The sequence below is a fragment of the Seriola aureovittata genome, chromosome 7 (assembly GCF_021018895.1).
Source record: "Seriola aureovittata isolate HTS-2021-v1 ecotype China chromosome 7, ASM2101889v1, whole genome shotgun sequence".
In the NCBI taxonomy this organism is placed as follows: domain Eukaryota; kingdom Metazoa; phylum Chordata; class Actinopteri; order Carangiformes; family Carangidae; genus Seriola; species Seriola aureovittata.
In genome coordinates, this window is record NC_079370.1 from 2466576 (window position 1) to 2482500 (window position 15925).

Below are 15925 nucleotides of genomic sequence, written 5' to 3' on the forward strand. Positions count from 1 at the left end.
GACCAAAGAAAGAAGACCACTTTGCAGTGGTTCACACAGAGGTCACACGCTTGTCTTCTCTCTGAAGATATTTTAATTGTGAGATAGTGTAGAGTCAGGATGGCACTGGGTTACAACACCTACTCATAAAACATCACTAAACTATGACAGTAAAGAGCTTGTTTCAAACTAGTGATTTACTAAACTGGGTTGCAACATTAAAACCTTTTGTAAGTGTATAAAAAAAGCTCTACAGAGTAAGTAGTATTCACCCTAACCCCAATCAGCCAATCATGTGGCAACAGTGCAGATACTGTATAGGAAGGGCACTTCAGTTAACGTTCACATCAAACATCCTAACTAGGAAAAAATGTGATGAAGTGACTTTGACCTCGGCATGTTTGGGATTTTCACACACAAGAGTCTCAGAGTTTTTAACATCCAGTGAGCAGCAGCTCTGTGGACAGAAACATCTTGTTGATGAAGAGAAGTCAGAGGACAATGGCCAGAACAGAGCTGATAGAAAGATTATGGTAACTCAGATAACCACTGTTTACAGCTGGGGTGAGAAGAAAAATGTCTCACAATGGCGGATGGACCAGAACATCAGACGTCAGCCAAGAACAGAAACCTGACTGGAAGACTGGAAAAACGTAGTCTGGTCTGAAGGATGTGGATTTTCTGCTGAGGCAGCAGCGGCTGTTGGTGGTGTAACGGTGCAGGGAATATTTTCTCGTCACACTTTGGGCTCATAATACCAATCAATCATGTTTGAATGTCACAGTCTGAGTATTGTTGCTGATCATGTTCGGCCCTTTGTGGCCACAGTTCACCATCTTCTAATGGCTACTTCCAACATGCCAAAGCTCCATGTCACGACGCTGAAGTCGTGTCAAACTGGTTTTGGTGAACGTGACGTTCGTGGTGCTTCAATGGCCTCGCCAGTCACCAGATCTGAATCCAGTAGAACACCTTTGGGATGTGGTAGAACAGGAGATCGGCAGCATGAATGTGCAGCTGATTAATATGCAGAAGTAATGTGATGCAGTCATGACAGCAGGGATCATAATCTCAAAGTGTTTCCAACATCAATGCTACTAAGAACTGAGGCTGTTGAGCAAAGGGAGGAACCACCACCCAGTATTGGTGTAGTGTTCCTACAAAAAGGGCTCGGTGAGTGTAATTTGATCCTGTTGTGTAATGTTATTGCTGTAATGATTTGTAATTTGACAAACACTGTGTTATTTTATTAAACAATTTAAAATCTTCCCAGTTCACATCATTAATTCTCCACAGGCTGCAACATGTATCAACTAAAAATAGAGTTCATACATCAGAAACTGTGACATAACTTCCAAAAATAACAGTTTAAGGGGCCAAACAATACATTAACTTCAACTGCTAATCCCTTGTGAATGTAATGACTTTGCTTTATTTCTTATACTTACTGTATGTGTGGAGAAATATGTGTAGGGTTAGTTGTATCCATGCAGTTTAGAACGAGTGGAAAATATCCAATTACGCTAATTTAATCTGGCCTTTTAGTCTAATGTTGTTGGCATAATGTTTAGTAATCCGAGTCACACTGTGTTATTATGTCATTTAAAATCTTCTCAGTTCACATCATTAACTTACTACATCAGGCGTCACCTTTAGAGCTTAACAGAGGATATAAAGAATAACAGTTTAAACATTTAAATTTAACTGCTTTCCATCTGCAAATGTGAGTATGACTTTGTTTTTTTTTATATATTTATATGTGGAAAAATTTGTGTTTCAGTTTGAGTAATTTAGTCCTTCAGTCTAAAATCAGTGACATGAAATAAAAAAAAAAAAAAAATATATATATAAAATATATCTAAAATATGTATCTTAATAATAATAAAAAAATATAAAATTTGTAAATTGTAGTATTATATTATTGAGTAAAATGTGATTTTACAATCTTAGATCACAGCATTCATTTACTGCAGGCTGCACTGTTATAAAATGTCATAGTAAACACTTCATATATTATGAGTGAAATAATTCAATATAATAATATATTAAACATAACTAACCTTTTGTAAATATAAGTATGACCTTGTTTTATTTGCATATGTCGAGTTATATCTGGCACAAAGTTTAGTAATTTGAGGTATATTGCGTTATTTTGTAAAATGTAATTTCATCTTCCCAGTTCACATGTCTTCACAAGCGTCAGGTCAGATGAACCAATGTGCTGATATAATTTCTTGTCGCCTTCTTGTCGCGAGCTTTTTAAAACACCAAATATAACTGCACACAATAACCCACTTCACATTACCTCACAATCAAATTGGTCTTATTGAAATCACATTGGACCATAATCTAATCTGCAGGGAAAACCTAAACACCAACGTTTCATTCCACGTCTAAATGAGAGGCGCTGATGTCTCAACTAGTTTGTTGTTTTTCCTCTCTCCTCGTGTAATGAAGCTGACCGCCGCTGACCTCCTCTTGGCATAAACAGCATGACTCCCCTGATATTAGCAAAAACACTGACGGGGGTATTTAAACAGCAACAACATGAGGAGTCTCACCGAGGAGTTCATTAACTGCAAAGAAAGGCAAGGGCTGAATAATGAACTGGGCCCTTTTTAGCAGGGATGAGGAAGGGGCGGGGGTTGTTATATTGATGTTCCTCAATGATTAACACTCCCCGACTTGCTCGCCAGAACTTCTCAATCTGCCTCGATTTCCATGGCAATCAGAGCTGGCCCTTCACCGCAAGAGTCTGCAGCTTTATAAAGCTGCACTTTTCTGCCTGGCTACACTGATGAGAGATATTTTAAAGGGTCGTGCTCTTGTGAACCATCTGCCCCACAGCCGAGCAATAGTACTAGATAAGAGAGGATTGATTTGGTTTTTACGGAGTCTGGCTTTTCACGGTCGTCTGTGCGCAGGCATGCTTCTTATCTGCATCACAGTCTCTGGGATGCCTGGGGATAACCGGCTCCCTCTCAGCTCACCTCTGAAGGTGGAGAGGCTGCACTTTGTCTCGTCAGCTGCAGGGTGTCAGAACTTGTGAACCTAGATTAAGCCATTATCTTTGAAAAGAACCAACAAAAGTCAGCATTTAGAGTCTGTCAGAAATCTTATCAATTGTCCCCCGCTGGTGTGTCAGAGGCTGGGTGTGGAGTGGAACAATCAGGTTGCAGGTTTTCTATGAGAACCAGACTCTCAACTCCTACACAGAGGCAAACCGTCTGGGGGGGAGGGGGAGAGAGACTGGTTTACGTCCCGTCACCCCTAGAGCCATAAATCAAAATAAATTAAAGTCAGGCTCCCCCAGCACATATGGTGCCCTCAGTAACACAACTTCTATAAACCAGGGGTCGGTTTCACAAAGATATTTCAGACTGGTCTGTGGTGTGAGGCCAGTCTTAAATTTGCTCATAGACTGGTCTAATGCAACTGAGACCATTTCACAGAAATAAAGACGGACTCATTTTAAGCCAAAAAATAGACACCTTACCACCAGGTTAACTCAGTCCCAAGACCCATGTTACCATGGTAACAATCGATGACACCTTATATGTAAAATGTTCCTTGTAACTGTTGAATTCTTCCAAAAGACAAACATTTTCTGCTGGGGTAAACAGAGCTGTAGCTCCTCGGCCTGCCATCGTTTTAATTTGATTTATTTTACCCAGAATTCAATGTACCATAGTCCGGTTTAAGATAGTGAAGAACTAAAGAACTTAAGCGACAGACGAATTTAGACGCCTATCAGAAGTCTGACTATTTGTAATATCTAAGCCACTGTCAAAGTCTGTCTTTGCTATTTGTAAATCAATTACCAAGTTTGTGTGTAAAGTCATAGTAACTAGTTTGCATGATGCTACCTGTCTTCATATAGTGTTAAGTCTAAATCTCCACTCAGTTATCTATTATAACTAGGTTAAGTTGGAAGCTGATGGTGCAACCAGCTGGTGGATGTGACTTTGGAAATGTTGGGCAGTTATTGAGGTCAGAAAGTGGACATTTTGTCCAGTTCTGGTATAAAGTTAAGATGCAATTAGCACTTTGAAGTCACATCATGTTTCATAACTGTAGACATGTTGTTTAGTTTTTTTTTTATCATGTTCTGTGAAATAGATGAGTACATCCATGGTTTTAATCAGTCACTTATCATCTGGTGTAGCTATCTGTAAAAACAAAGCAGGGACACAGCTAATGCTAATGCTAATGCTAACTTCACTGCATGCACCACTTCTGAGTTTCTACATTATTCCTGTTCTGAAAAGAAAAACAGATGCTTATGTGTACGCTGATTATTTTCCAAATTAAATCAGAGCCCACATATTTGATTTTCTCAATAAAAAAGTGCTAAAAGTAAGTACTAAATGAAGATTTAGTAGAAAACCCAAGTACTCAAAATTTAGTTTACTATTTTTGACAACAGCTGATGCTCATCACAGTAAAGTACAGCCACCTCCCTTTTTGTTTTTTCTCCTCTGTCTCACATGGCAGTAAATTCACTGTACTGAGCGCACACTGTCACTGAGCCAGCGTTAAGCCTCTTATCACTCTGACTCCCACAGTCCTCTTTTGTTCCTGCTCCTTTTACTCTCAGTTAAACCTTGCATGTCTGATTTGAGTAATTTCCCTGTTTGAAGTGAAGACAGTGTTTGCATGTAAAAGGCCTATCTACATTTTGGCGTACAGTGTGAGACAAAGCTGGCTAAGTATTGTCAGACTTTATTCTTTTTTTTTTTGCTCACAGTTCAGCCTTTTAATATTATTAATTAATCTGTCAGATGATTGGAGTTTTGAAGCATTCAGATTCCTGACCCAAACTGACCCTTCTCCATTAAACTGGGACCACTCGGTGAGCCTGTGGCTTAGCTGAAGGGTCCTCCTCCTAAACTCATCTGATCTTCTTAGAGGAGGCCGACAGTCCGGTCAAAGCAGAGTAATCTTCTGTCCTTCACGTGTAATTAGCTCTGTCCTTCATACTGCTGAGTGACCCACATTGAACTGTCACCACCTCCATTTGGCACAGACTGTCTTAATGAGTTAATTTATAACGAAAATACTTGTCTGGTGAGAAATAGTTACAATGGTCGATGTGGCTGGGAGATAACTGTCATAACTAGCCATATTGTTGGGTATCAGGAATAAGTTACTGTTCTGAATTTTGAACTGGTTCCCATTTATAACAACTGGAAATTTATCAACAAACTGTGCAAATCAAGTCCTGAGTTTTCAGATTTGACATTTGGACTTGATTTAATCTACACAGATGCATTAAAAGAGCTATTTGTAAGGTTTGCTATTGCTACACAGCCAAAATTAGCATTAACAGCTGTTTAGTTACCAGTCCTACCAAAAGATTCGGCCATTGTTGAGTTCACAAGACAAGAGGTTATAAAACGCCCTTTGAGCGGCGCTGCTTTCTTCAGGTCAGACTGGATGCTGCAGTGACTCAGTATCAGAAAGTGTCCAACTGGGCTGGGGCTAGCTAGTTAGCATGCTAACTTCAGTAGAAGAATAGAAATGATAGAAATAGAGGCAAAACAAGAGGGTTGCTGAGTAAAGGAATGAATTTGCAACATTTTCTCAAGAATGGTAAGTAAAAGTTAATGCTAACGTTAGCTATGTAGCAATAGGGAAACTTAAAAATGGCCCCTTTAACACACAGTTGTTTAGCGCAACAACAACAAAAAATCTGGCTATGCTAATGTCACAAAGCATGAAATGAACCCTGGTTCAAGAACGCAGCTTTTTTTGTCCCCAGTCACATTCATAATCAGCTAATGCTAGCACGTACAACTCAAGTAAAAACATTTACATATTTTGCCTAATGAATGAGAAGATAATGCGGTTGACTTTGAATGGAGAGAGTATCGGTGTGACTGTGGTATTATGGATTGCTTGTAGCTTTAATGTTGCTAGGCTAGTGAGTGTTTTCACGTCCCTCTATTGTGAGTCTTTCAGAGTTAGTCAGCCCTAAAAATGTTGTGTTAGTCCAGTTTAACCTGCAGGAGTTTCTTTGGGCTGGTGTTCTGCTGTCAAAAGAGATCACAGCGTATCTCGGCGTCGCTAAACAGAAATGAACCAAGGAGAAAACGTGACAAATAAACCGCTGGATCCACAAAATACTGAATGTGTGAAAGCATAGTAGAATATTATGAGCGTCCACAGCTGCAGGCCTACGTGGTAAACACAGTTATGGGAAATCTTCATGCTGAATTAATACAGATTTGCTGTAATCAACAAAGACATCTAGTTAGACTTCTGGCTGTTCTGAAAATTATTTCCACGTCAGGTCATGAGTCAGCTCTTTAACCTAAAGCCCTGTTTTTCTGTCTAAAAGGATGCACTATAGGCAATATGATGACTACACACATACAATATGTCTGTGAACATAAGTGTATAAACACACCTGGCTTTATTCTTTCTTACAACACAGACAATCAAATACAACAAAACAAACACCCTTAATATGCAACACAAACTAAAATAAATCCAGCTTTGGAGGAGATTATTATACACAGTTTAGATTAGATTGTTTCCAAACAGTTTATTCAACACTTACCGCCTGAATTACAAAACTAGTGTTTACTGCTGCAGGATTGTATTGTTTGTGTTTTACTGTTCATATATCCACAGTATTATATCCAGCGCTTGTAATGCGTGTTCACTATTCTGTAAAAGAAGGCCTGAGTCATGACAGATCACACGTCCACATTCACAGACACATTTCCTCCCAGATTAAATTGTTTTGTCTCCGACACAAACCATGAGGCTCATCGTCTCTTTCGGATCAACAGGTTGATCCGGTCATTTTTTGTTTGTTTGTTTGTTCTTGTCATTTATATTTATAAATCTACATTCAGATAAATCATCATTGTTTATGCTCATATGTTTTGATAGTAATGCTTTTTTTTCCCCAAATAATTATTTTAAAAAAATGGAAAATGAAATCAACAGCAGCCATTTATTATAAATGAACGATTAACACCATAACTAATTAAAGTTTGTTCATCAATATTCAGAACCCAAATTTGACTCCCAACAGAGATATTAAAATTCATACTGCTACATGATTGTGAAGAAAATTAACATTTAAATAGAAATTTATAAAATACACGTTCATGTTTTTTTTAAACGTCACAATTTTATCTTAATGAGTATTTCTGGAGTAATGTGCAAAAAATTAGAGAAAGATCAAATTCAGCTTCTACTCTGAGAAACTGTAAACCACTCAAAAAGAGGTTTAAAAATCCCTTTGAGCTCTACTTCAGTTGCAGAAAGGAGAGCAGACTGATAAAGTCTCTCCTTTTTTTTTTTTGCAATGTGAGCTGAAACCTGAGACGAGAGTCCCAAAGCCAGATCTGAGCTTCGAGACCGGAGCCTCATTAGCAATCTAACTTTGCGGCCATGAAAAAAAAACCCCAAAAAACACAAAGCAGCTTTGTCTTTGGGCAGCGTTTGATTTGCTTCAGCGGGGCCTCTGAGCTCGGAGACACCGCGGGGACTGAAAGCAGAGACTTCAAAAGTAGCCAGTGTCCACCTTCACCTGCATCTGACGCCGCAGGAAAGACAGATGATGCCTTGTTCAGCAGGAGGAGCAATCCGTAGATTTCAGTGGCGCCTCCTGATCACTACAGAGATCAGCCCAAAAGCCACAAAAAAGCATTATTTGGAAAATCTAATATCTGTGTGATGACTGGCAGAGGTCCAGATTCTAAAAGCTTTTTATTTGCTTGTCAAACATGCTACAGGAACTTCAGTCTGGGGATTTGAGGGGAAGTTTTTCTTTCACCCAGCTGCGGGTTCAGCGTCCATCATGCATGTTGTCGGTGGAAAAAACTTGAATGGAAGGAAAAGTGGATGACGCAAAAAAAGGAAGCTAAATCAAGAGGAAAGAAAGAAGAGCGCGCTCAGAGATAAAGATAGATCGCAGACATGTTTTGCAGCACTATTGCTAATTTGCAGCACTGCTATTTAGCATGAGTTCCAGTTTAAAAGGTTATATTTGGAGCATTTCTAATTTTATACACCATGCTAGAAATAGTTTAAACCTCTGATTTGTTTGATGATTCAAAAAGGTTTGGTGTTGTGGCCATTGGTGTTTCCCCTGGTTGGAGAAACAATAAACCAATCAGGATTTAGAAAGCTAAAAGTAGCGTCAGCGTTGTTGTTGTTTAACCGACAAACGTTGCCTGCTTCCGTTCACTCAAAATGATGTTGAGAGATGCATCAACAACATCCAGGAGTGAATGAAGTGAAATGAAATAGACATTTAGTGTCATTATCAGGCTTAGTTGGAGAAAGACTCGTCCAAGAATAGCGCCCTCTTCCTGTTTTGTAGCAGCGATGCACATTTTCAGGTAAATCTGATCCAGTGGCACACCGACAGAGCCTGACAGTGAACTGTTTATTGTAAATCACACTCATTGTACTGTAACTGTAATGCAAATAAAGAAATAAAATACATCCATGGGCACTGAAAATATTTCCACAGATGTCTCTGACAAATAATGAAATAATCTGCTCTTCTTGGTTCAGGATTTTTGTGGGTGCTTCCCCTGACCTTCCACACAAAGAGAGAAAAGTAAATATTGCAACACAGTAGAACAGCCTGTGACTGTGTGTTTTTTCTTGACAACTGGATAGTGTTCTACAAGTTCAGCAGCTTTTAGCACAATAGGCTCCCCCCACAGGGAACGGTCGTGACGTGTTTGGTGCGGCGCAGACCTGTTCAGCCAGAGCAGGTGCATCCTGCAGGGAAGTCTTTGCCGCAGGCCCTGCACACTCTCTGATGGACAAACACGTGGGCAGAGGCAGTTCTGGGCAGGAAAACCTCGTAGTGAACAATCCCTCATCGGCTATTGTCAACATCTGCATTTCAGCATTTTTTCCTTTCTTTTTTACCTCAACTCAATGATACTGCCTGGAGAATTTCACGCAACATGTTGTGGCATGACACAGATTGTGACATTTTGAGGGCTTTCTCTGTATTCCCAGTGTGTTAAATCCCAATCTGGGAATGCTGACAAAACACCTCCTCTGGTTTGATTTCTTTTGTCTCGTAGCATGTTGGCATTTCTGTGAGTGCTTGGGTTGATAAGGCTATTTTGAATTCACTGTGTCGCTCTTTATGACATCTACATTTGACAGCTGACAACACATTTTCTGCTAAAACACCCCAAGGACAACTTGTGCACTGCCGTGATAACCTGAGATATGATAATATGAACTTTATGGAACCTCAGGAGGAAATTCAGACATTGCTAACAGCACAGATGAAAGGAATAGGTTGTAAAACAAAGAGTTGCAGCAATAAATGCTGTAAACATATTGCTTCCTGATGGTTACAGTGAAACGAGGGCAATGGGATGACAAACAACAAGCTGACAGGAACACTATGTTAGATTCCCTACATGTTTACAGTTTATTTACAGAGCTCACCAGTGTTGGGACGTGATGTAAGTGTTTACACATGTAGTTCCAATTGAGCACCATGAGGTCACGTCCTCATTATTTTGTTTTGTTGGAATCGTCTTTTTAAAGCAGCCTTGTATCAGTCTCCATTAACGTATATAGAACATAAGTGAAGAGACGACACAACCAACTCTCAAAAATATGAAAAATCGAAATGGTGTAGTTTAGTAATTGATGAAGGCTTTTAACTTGGTGTCTCTGGTGCTTGATGGACTAGGCCTGTAATATCCTGGCTAGCCAGCGTTAGCATTAACAGCTGTCTGCTTATCAGTCTTGCCGAGAGCTTCAGCCATCGTTGCGTTTACAATACTAGAGGCTATAATACTTCCTCTGAGTGGCTCTACTTCTTCGGGGAAGATTGGACGCTACGGTGACTTGGTATCGGAAAATGACAAGATGGGCTGATTAGACGGGAGCTAGCTGGTTAGCACGCTAACCCTGGTAGAAGAGAAGAAGTTGTAGGAATACAAGCGAAACAATATGGTTGGTTTCAACTGCTGGAGACAGGAATGAAGTTTGATGGTTGGATGTAGCAAAACTTACAAATAGCTCCTTTAAGGAATTTCTACAGTGTGTTAATCAATTTATGGCCACCAAGGGGCAGAAACCATCAAAACAATGACTGCCCTCTAACAATGCGTTGGTGTTTAAACTTCAAGGGCTCAGTGTCTCCACCAACTCCTATCTACGGAGCCCCTAAAGTCCTGAGAGAAGATTTTATCTTATGGTCTGCGAGCAGGATGATAAGACTTTTACTGGGCTTTGTATCTTCCATTTTGTTCATCGGCTAGTCGTTAACTTTGTCCCTCTGCAGACAACAAGGTTGATAAAAGCAATGAGAATAGTAAATGTGCCGTGACACCAAAACAAAGAGCTAAAAGTGGCAAAAAAAGAAAAAGATCAGTAGAGCTTTTTCGGCTGCTGGATGTCACCAACTTCGTCAACATACAGTGTGATGATAAGTTACTTTCACATGAGGGTTTCTTGTGTGACCCTTCAGAAGGGACTTTTGCCTGTAAAGTGAGTAGTATTGCAGCAGCATCTTGCCGCTCAGCTTCAGTTGGCAGCACATGCCTTCATGGATGCTGCTGTTCTATTTCTGCAGTGGGAGCAGTGAGAATATGTGGGTTTGTTTTCCTGCCACACAGTTGCCCTCAGCTGTCCCATCACTCAGCAGGGGAGGGTACATACCCCAGTTCCTCCCTTTTTTCTTTTTTTTCTCCTCTCTTCTACCCCCTCTTTTCTCTTTCATTCTCAAACGCTCAGAGAGACAAGTGCAGGCTAGACGAGGCAACTAGGTCAACCTCCAGCTATTAAACTCCTGCGTCCCTGTTGAGACAGCGGGACAAATGGGTCCTACTCCAACTCAGACACAGACAAAGGCCTTCATATCCATCGGAGACCTCGGCCCCACTTGCATCCTAATGAGGCGAGAGGGAAATCCACTCTCTCCCTCTTAGTTAGTATGCTCGCTGACCAGGAAACACAATGGGTTACACCATTACATAATGGCGCCTCTGGTTGTGATAATGATGGAAAGACATTTTAATCAGGGCTACTCTGTTTTAATGTGTTGGTGCTTTCAGTAAGCCTGTTAACAAACATGCCATACCTGTTCACAACACACACACAAGCTCACACACCAGTCGACTCAAATGAAGTTTCAAAGAATTTGCATTTCATAATAGGGATGTCCCTTCCCTCCTGCTGCTGATTGATTGCAAGTGGTCTCCCCAAATGAAAGCCTGAATTATTCAAGCACAGTATGGCAGGTTGGACTATATTCATTTCCTGTTAAATCAGACAGTTTGATGGGGATTTAGGAACCACTGAATATATCAGTAAAGAGTAATGGGAAACTATCTTTGAAAAGTATCTCACTAAAAATAGATAGAGGCCCTCAAGAGGAAAGGGCGACATCAGACTTATGATATTTTGTTCTTTATATATTTCAAGTTTCAAACCATTGGACAAATTAAAGTTTTGACCTGATGATGGTGCCAAAGGAAAATTGAAGGGGTCACCAAAGTTATTAAAATTCATCGTAAGGGAATGTCTGTAGTAAATTTCATGACAATCCATCGAATAGTTGTCGAGACATTTCAGTCTGACCGACAACTCACGGTGAGGTAAAGTCAGAAAATCACCAACATCAGTTGGCTTCGGACTCTGGGCACCATCAATGTCTGAACAATATTTTATAGCAATACATCTAATAATCGTTGAGATATCTGAGTTTGAAGTGCTTCCATCGGACCGACAACGCTGATAAAACTGCTAGAAGCTAGAAGCTAAAACACGAGGGAGACAGAGAAAGCTACAAAACATGACGACCTAACCCATATTTCTTTCTGCTGACGTCCTTGGTACACGCTCTCAGCAAACAACCCTCCATTACTCACTTTATAACCTGCCATGATGTCACCGAGCAAACACAGCAACAAAAGCCAGCAGGTTAATAATAAAGTACTTCCTCCTCCACAGTTTGTTGACGTTCTCCTGAACAGGTGTCGTGAGCTCAGTCTGCGAGGGACAAAAGTGTAACTCAAACCCAGAATTATGGGCTGTGAGGTCGGGCAACAACAACAGGCATTATGCATTGTTTGTCTGGTGGCCTGTCGCAGGAAAATGCATTATGTATGTATGTTCATTGTTTTTGATGTTGACAGAAAGACTGCCAGGGTTCATATAGTGTACGCTCAGACCATTAGTGCTTTTTATCTCTGTTATCACTTTGAGGTGGGTTTGTACACCAGCAAAAACAAAACACATATTTTCTTTTTTTCCTTTCAGTTTTCTCTAAATCTCCTTTACCCAACAATTCCCACAAAATGAGATATAACCTTGACTTTGGGTAATACACTTGTTTTCCTGGTAACATCATTTATTAACCTGAAAATCCACCAGTATTTTCTCTCACTGGATGTACGGTACTAGTCCTCGTATGTTTCCAAAATAATCCTGCATCTCAAGCTATCTGAAGATGTTTAAGAGCAAAACCACCCACACATTTGTTTGTTTTTACCCCCGAAATACAAAGAATTTTAAGAGAGAGACAGAGAGAGAGAGAGAGAGAGAGAGAGAGAGAGAGAGAGAGACAGGGATGACAAGCTACAGGCATTTTGCAGTTGCTCGATATGTGTCTAGTATGCCTCATATTACACTTGTTTATTGTAGGTGATAGCGTAGCACTCCTGATAGCATTTTCAGTGTGTTAGTCAAAACCAACTAATTTAGTATAGAAAGATATAAAAAACACAAAGCTTCTGCTTCCTTTGTAAGATGTGTAATATATTTAATATTATATTTAGATTTTAAGAACCGGCTTTGGGATCAAACTGAGGAAGACTGAGGATGTGGTCGAGTGTTCCCAGGTGTATCCAGTTCCTCTGTGTTTTGGGTCGCTGCTGAGAAAGAAAGGAGCACGGCAGGTCTCAACAAACTTCCCCCTGAATAACTAAACAGTTTGCAGGGAAAAAACCTTCCGCATCGCAGCACGATGACCTTTTGGTAAGAAGTGGGAAATAAATTAATCTGTAATCAGCATTCACTGCTAAGGGTTTGTTTCTGGTAGAAGTTAATGTGTCAAGTTCAGCAGTGAAAAGGGAAACACACACACACACACACACACACACACACATCAAGGACCAGAAAACCAGCATCACCTCTAAATATATTTTTAAACACTGCTGTGGTCTCACTTGCCAAAACAGTCATTGTGAACCATTAAACATGAGTGTGCGACACCATAATGACGGCAATTTCAGTATTTTCGGCAGATGGCAGGGCGGCTGGGTCAGATGCTATTTCTCTCTCTCTCTCTCTCTCTCTCTCTCTCTCTCTCTCTCTCTCTCTCTCTCTCTCTCTCTCTCTCTCTCTCTCTCTCTCTCTCTCTCTCTCTCTCTCTCTCTCTCTCTCTCTCTCTCTCTCTCTAGTTGCACACTCATACAAAAAGAAAAAAGTCTTCAGGCACCCGAGGAGTTTATAAAAATATCTAACCCAAAACTGCAACATTTCTGGGTTCAAATGACACAATTAGAACAAATAAACTGAAATAAAGAATTCATACGAAGCCTTCAGACAAAGAAATCAAGTCAGATACTGCAGCTGGTGTGTGAGTGTGTGTGGTCAAACAACATCATGTGATGATGTGCATGAAGATGACATGGTGACGTGAGTTTATCTGCAAACAGAGACAGACATATACAGGTGGTGACACTGTATTACTATTCTCTCCTCGTGCTCTTTTGTTACTGGTGAATAGTTCTTATAACCTGCACATATATTTTGACTTTCAGTGTTTCAGTCATGTCTCTTCTGGGTGTTTTATCACCACTCACCATGCACACACACTTACATAAGCTGTGTGTTTTTATCTTTTTAAATAAACGAGGCCCCTGGCTTTTTCCCATGAAGTAACTTTCCCTTTTCTCTCTGTGTGACTCAAAGGCTCTTTGGCTGAAAGACGCCCGATAGACTCGGTTTATAGGTGATCGGTCAAACGTGAGGACTTCCCATGGCCCTCGTGAGTAATTGGTTTAACTGTAAATCCTAAAACGGTGGCGAGCTCATCTGACACGACATTCCCTGCATTCACTGAGAGAAAGAGAGAGGTGGAGGAGTGAGGATGGTAACACGCTGAGGCTGGTACAGTACAGTCTGCAGGTCAGGTGGGACTGGAAGTACTACGTTTACAGTGAAAGGGGGGCACTGAGAAAACTGTGACCTTTATTAAAGTCTAGAAACAGGCAGGAGCAACATGTTTCTCTTTCCTTTTCATGATAAAATGTTTTATTTACTTGCTATTCTCAAGGGAACTGCCGGTAAAGGCAAAAGAGTTTTTACTGTCCATTTCTGCTCCAAGAATCACGGCAATAAATGGGTTTGAATCAGAATTATAAAGAACTATCAACCTCTCAAGACTCATTTTGTAGCTGTAAAAATCTTAACTTACTGTCTCTTTAATGACAGACACGTCACCTCTAATTGTTTCATATAAATCATTTTGTCCCCGCACAGTAATAAACTCTAGGTTACAGACATGTAGAGAGACCACAGACTCTCTGGGCTTAGCCGCGCAGCAGACCACTAAGTTAATCAGTGAGAAACTTTCACTTGGCCGCTCGGTCGTCTGACATGCTGAAGCCATTACAGCTGATGGCTCAGAAATGTGAACTGAGGTCAGCCTTGAGTCCGATTGCGCTTCAACTCATAGCTCCATCTGCATTAAGAGAGATTTTTTTGGCCACTTTGGGGCAGAAGAACAAGTTGTAAATCATAACAGTGATGTATGAAATGGCGAATTGTGTTTGCAAACAGTTGCCTATTCGCACGTTTGCAGACGCCGAGCAACGTTAGCATGCATTTTGAGATGTGTGCCAGGGAGACTGTCCTGTTAAATACGAGCCCATAGGTCGTTTGAGCAGCAGGTTATTGTGACCCATAGTTACCTTTTGTTGCTAGGCGACATCTAGCGGTCGTAGTTATTACGACAGGAGCAAAGGGAGGTTGTGTGTGTGGATGAATCAGAGTCAACAAAACACGGGAATGTGACACAGGACAGCGGTGTTCGATTCCCGTGCGAGAGCTGCAGTTTGTATCGTAACCATGACAACAGAGATCGTCTAATGTTGAGGAAGTCATCATTTTAACCTAAACCTAAACAAGCCATGACCGTTATTATAGTAACCGTGGCCACAAAGGAAGGTACGCCACTGTCGCTACAGTCTGTGTGCTTATTATTGTAACCATGACAACCAAGGTCCGGGACGCCTATATACGAGTATACGGTCGTTCAGGTCGGAGGAGTGGTACATAATATAATAAACTGTGAGACCAAAACAATGAGCTGAAAGACGCTCTATAGAGTTTGAGGGGAACTGCTGAGTCAGGTGATAATAAGAATTTGAAAATGTATAACTTATGGCGCCTCCTGGTGGTAGTATCAATAAATTCACTTTTTCAGACAGTAATGCTTCATGCAGTTTCAAATCTTGTTCGCGTCCTTTTCGTAATTTGTCTCACGTCTTTGTGAGACTGTGGAGGTTTTTGTTTTTTAACTGCCACACTGTTCAGAACCTAATTTATATCCAGGATGATTATAAAGTTTTTATTTACTTACTCATTTATGCACTGAAATCTATTATCAGTAACAAAACACCTTTCTTTTAACAAGCTAACCGCTCCTGCTGTAATCAGCTAACGTGCCACTTTCCCAGCACTCTGCTCATGTCAGGACTTGGCTCCGTTTATTGTCTGTTTACCACAGATAGGACGCTGCTGGGGCCACCCATGCTTAAACACAAGCACACAGTGTACTGTACTGTATAATGCTTTGGGATTAAGATATTAGGAATGAATCAGCCTCATATGGGTGAGTAATTAAGGCATCTTTCCAAAAGAAACATGATTATGACCCTTAAAACTTAACTTGTGATCAAGGTGGGAAAACAGCTTTTTCTCCCATCAGCCT

At 40.5% G+C, this 15925-nt stretch overlaps 1 long non-coding RNA gene across 1 annotated transcript in view; it reads left to right on the forward strand.

The window, feature by feature from the left end:
• Positions 1-11964: 11964 nt before the first annotated feature.
• LOC130172283 (uncharacterized) overlaps positions 11965-15925 on the forward strand; it is a 13766-nt gene continuing 9805 nt past the window's right edge. Inside the window, exons 1-2 of the long non-coding RNA XR_008828246.1 lie at positions 11965-12090; positions 12765-12963. This is a non-coding gene — a long non-coding RNA (uncharacterized LOC130172283). The remainder of the gene's footprint in view (positions 12091-12764; positions 12964-15925) is intronic.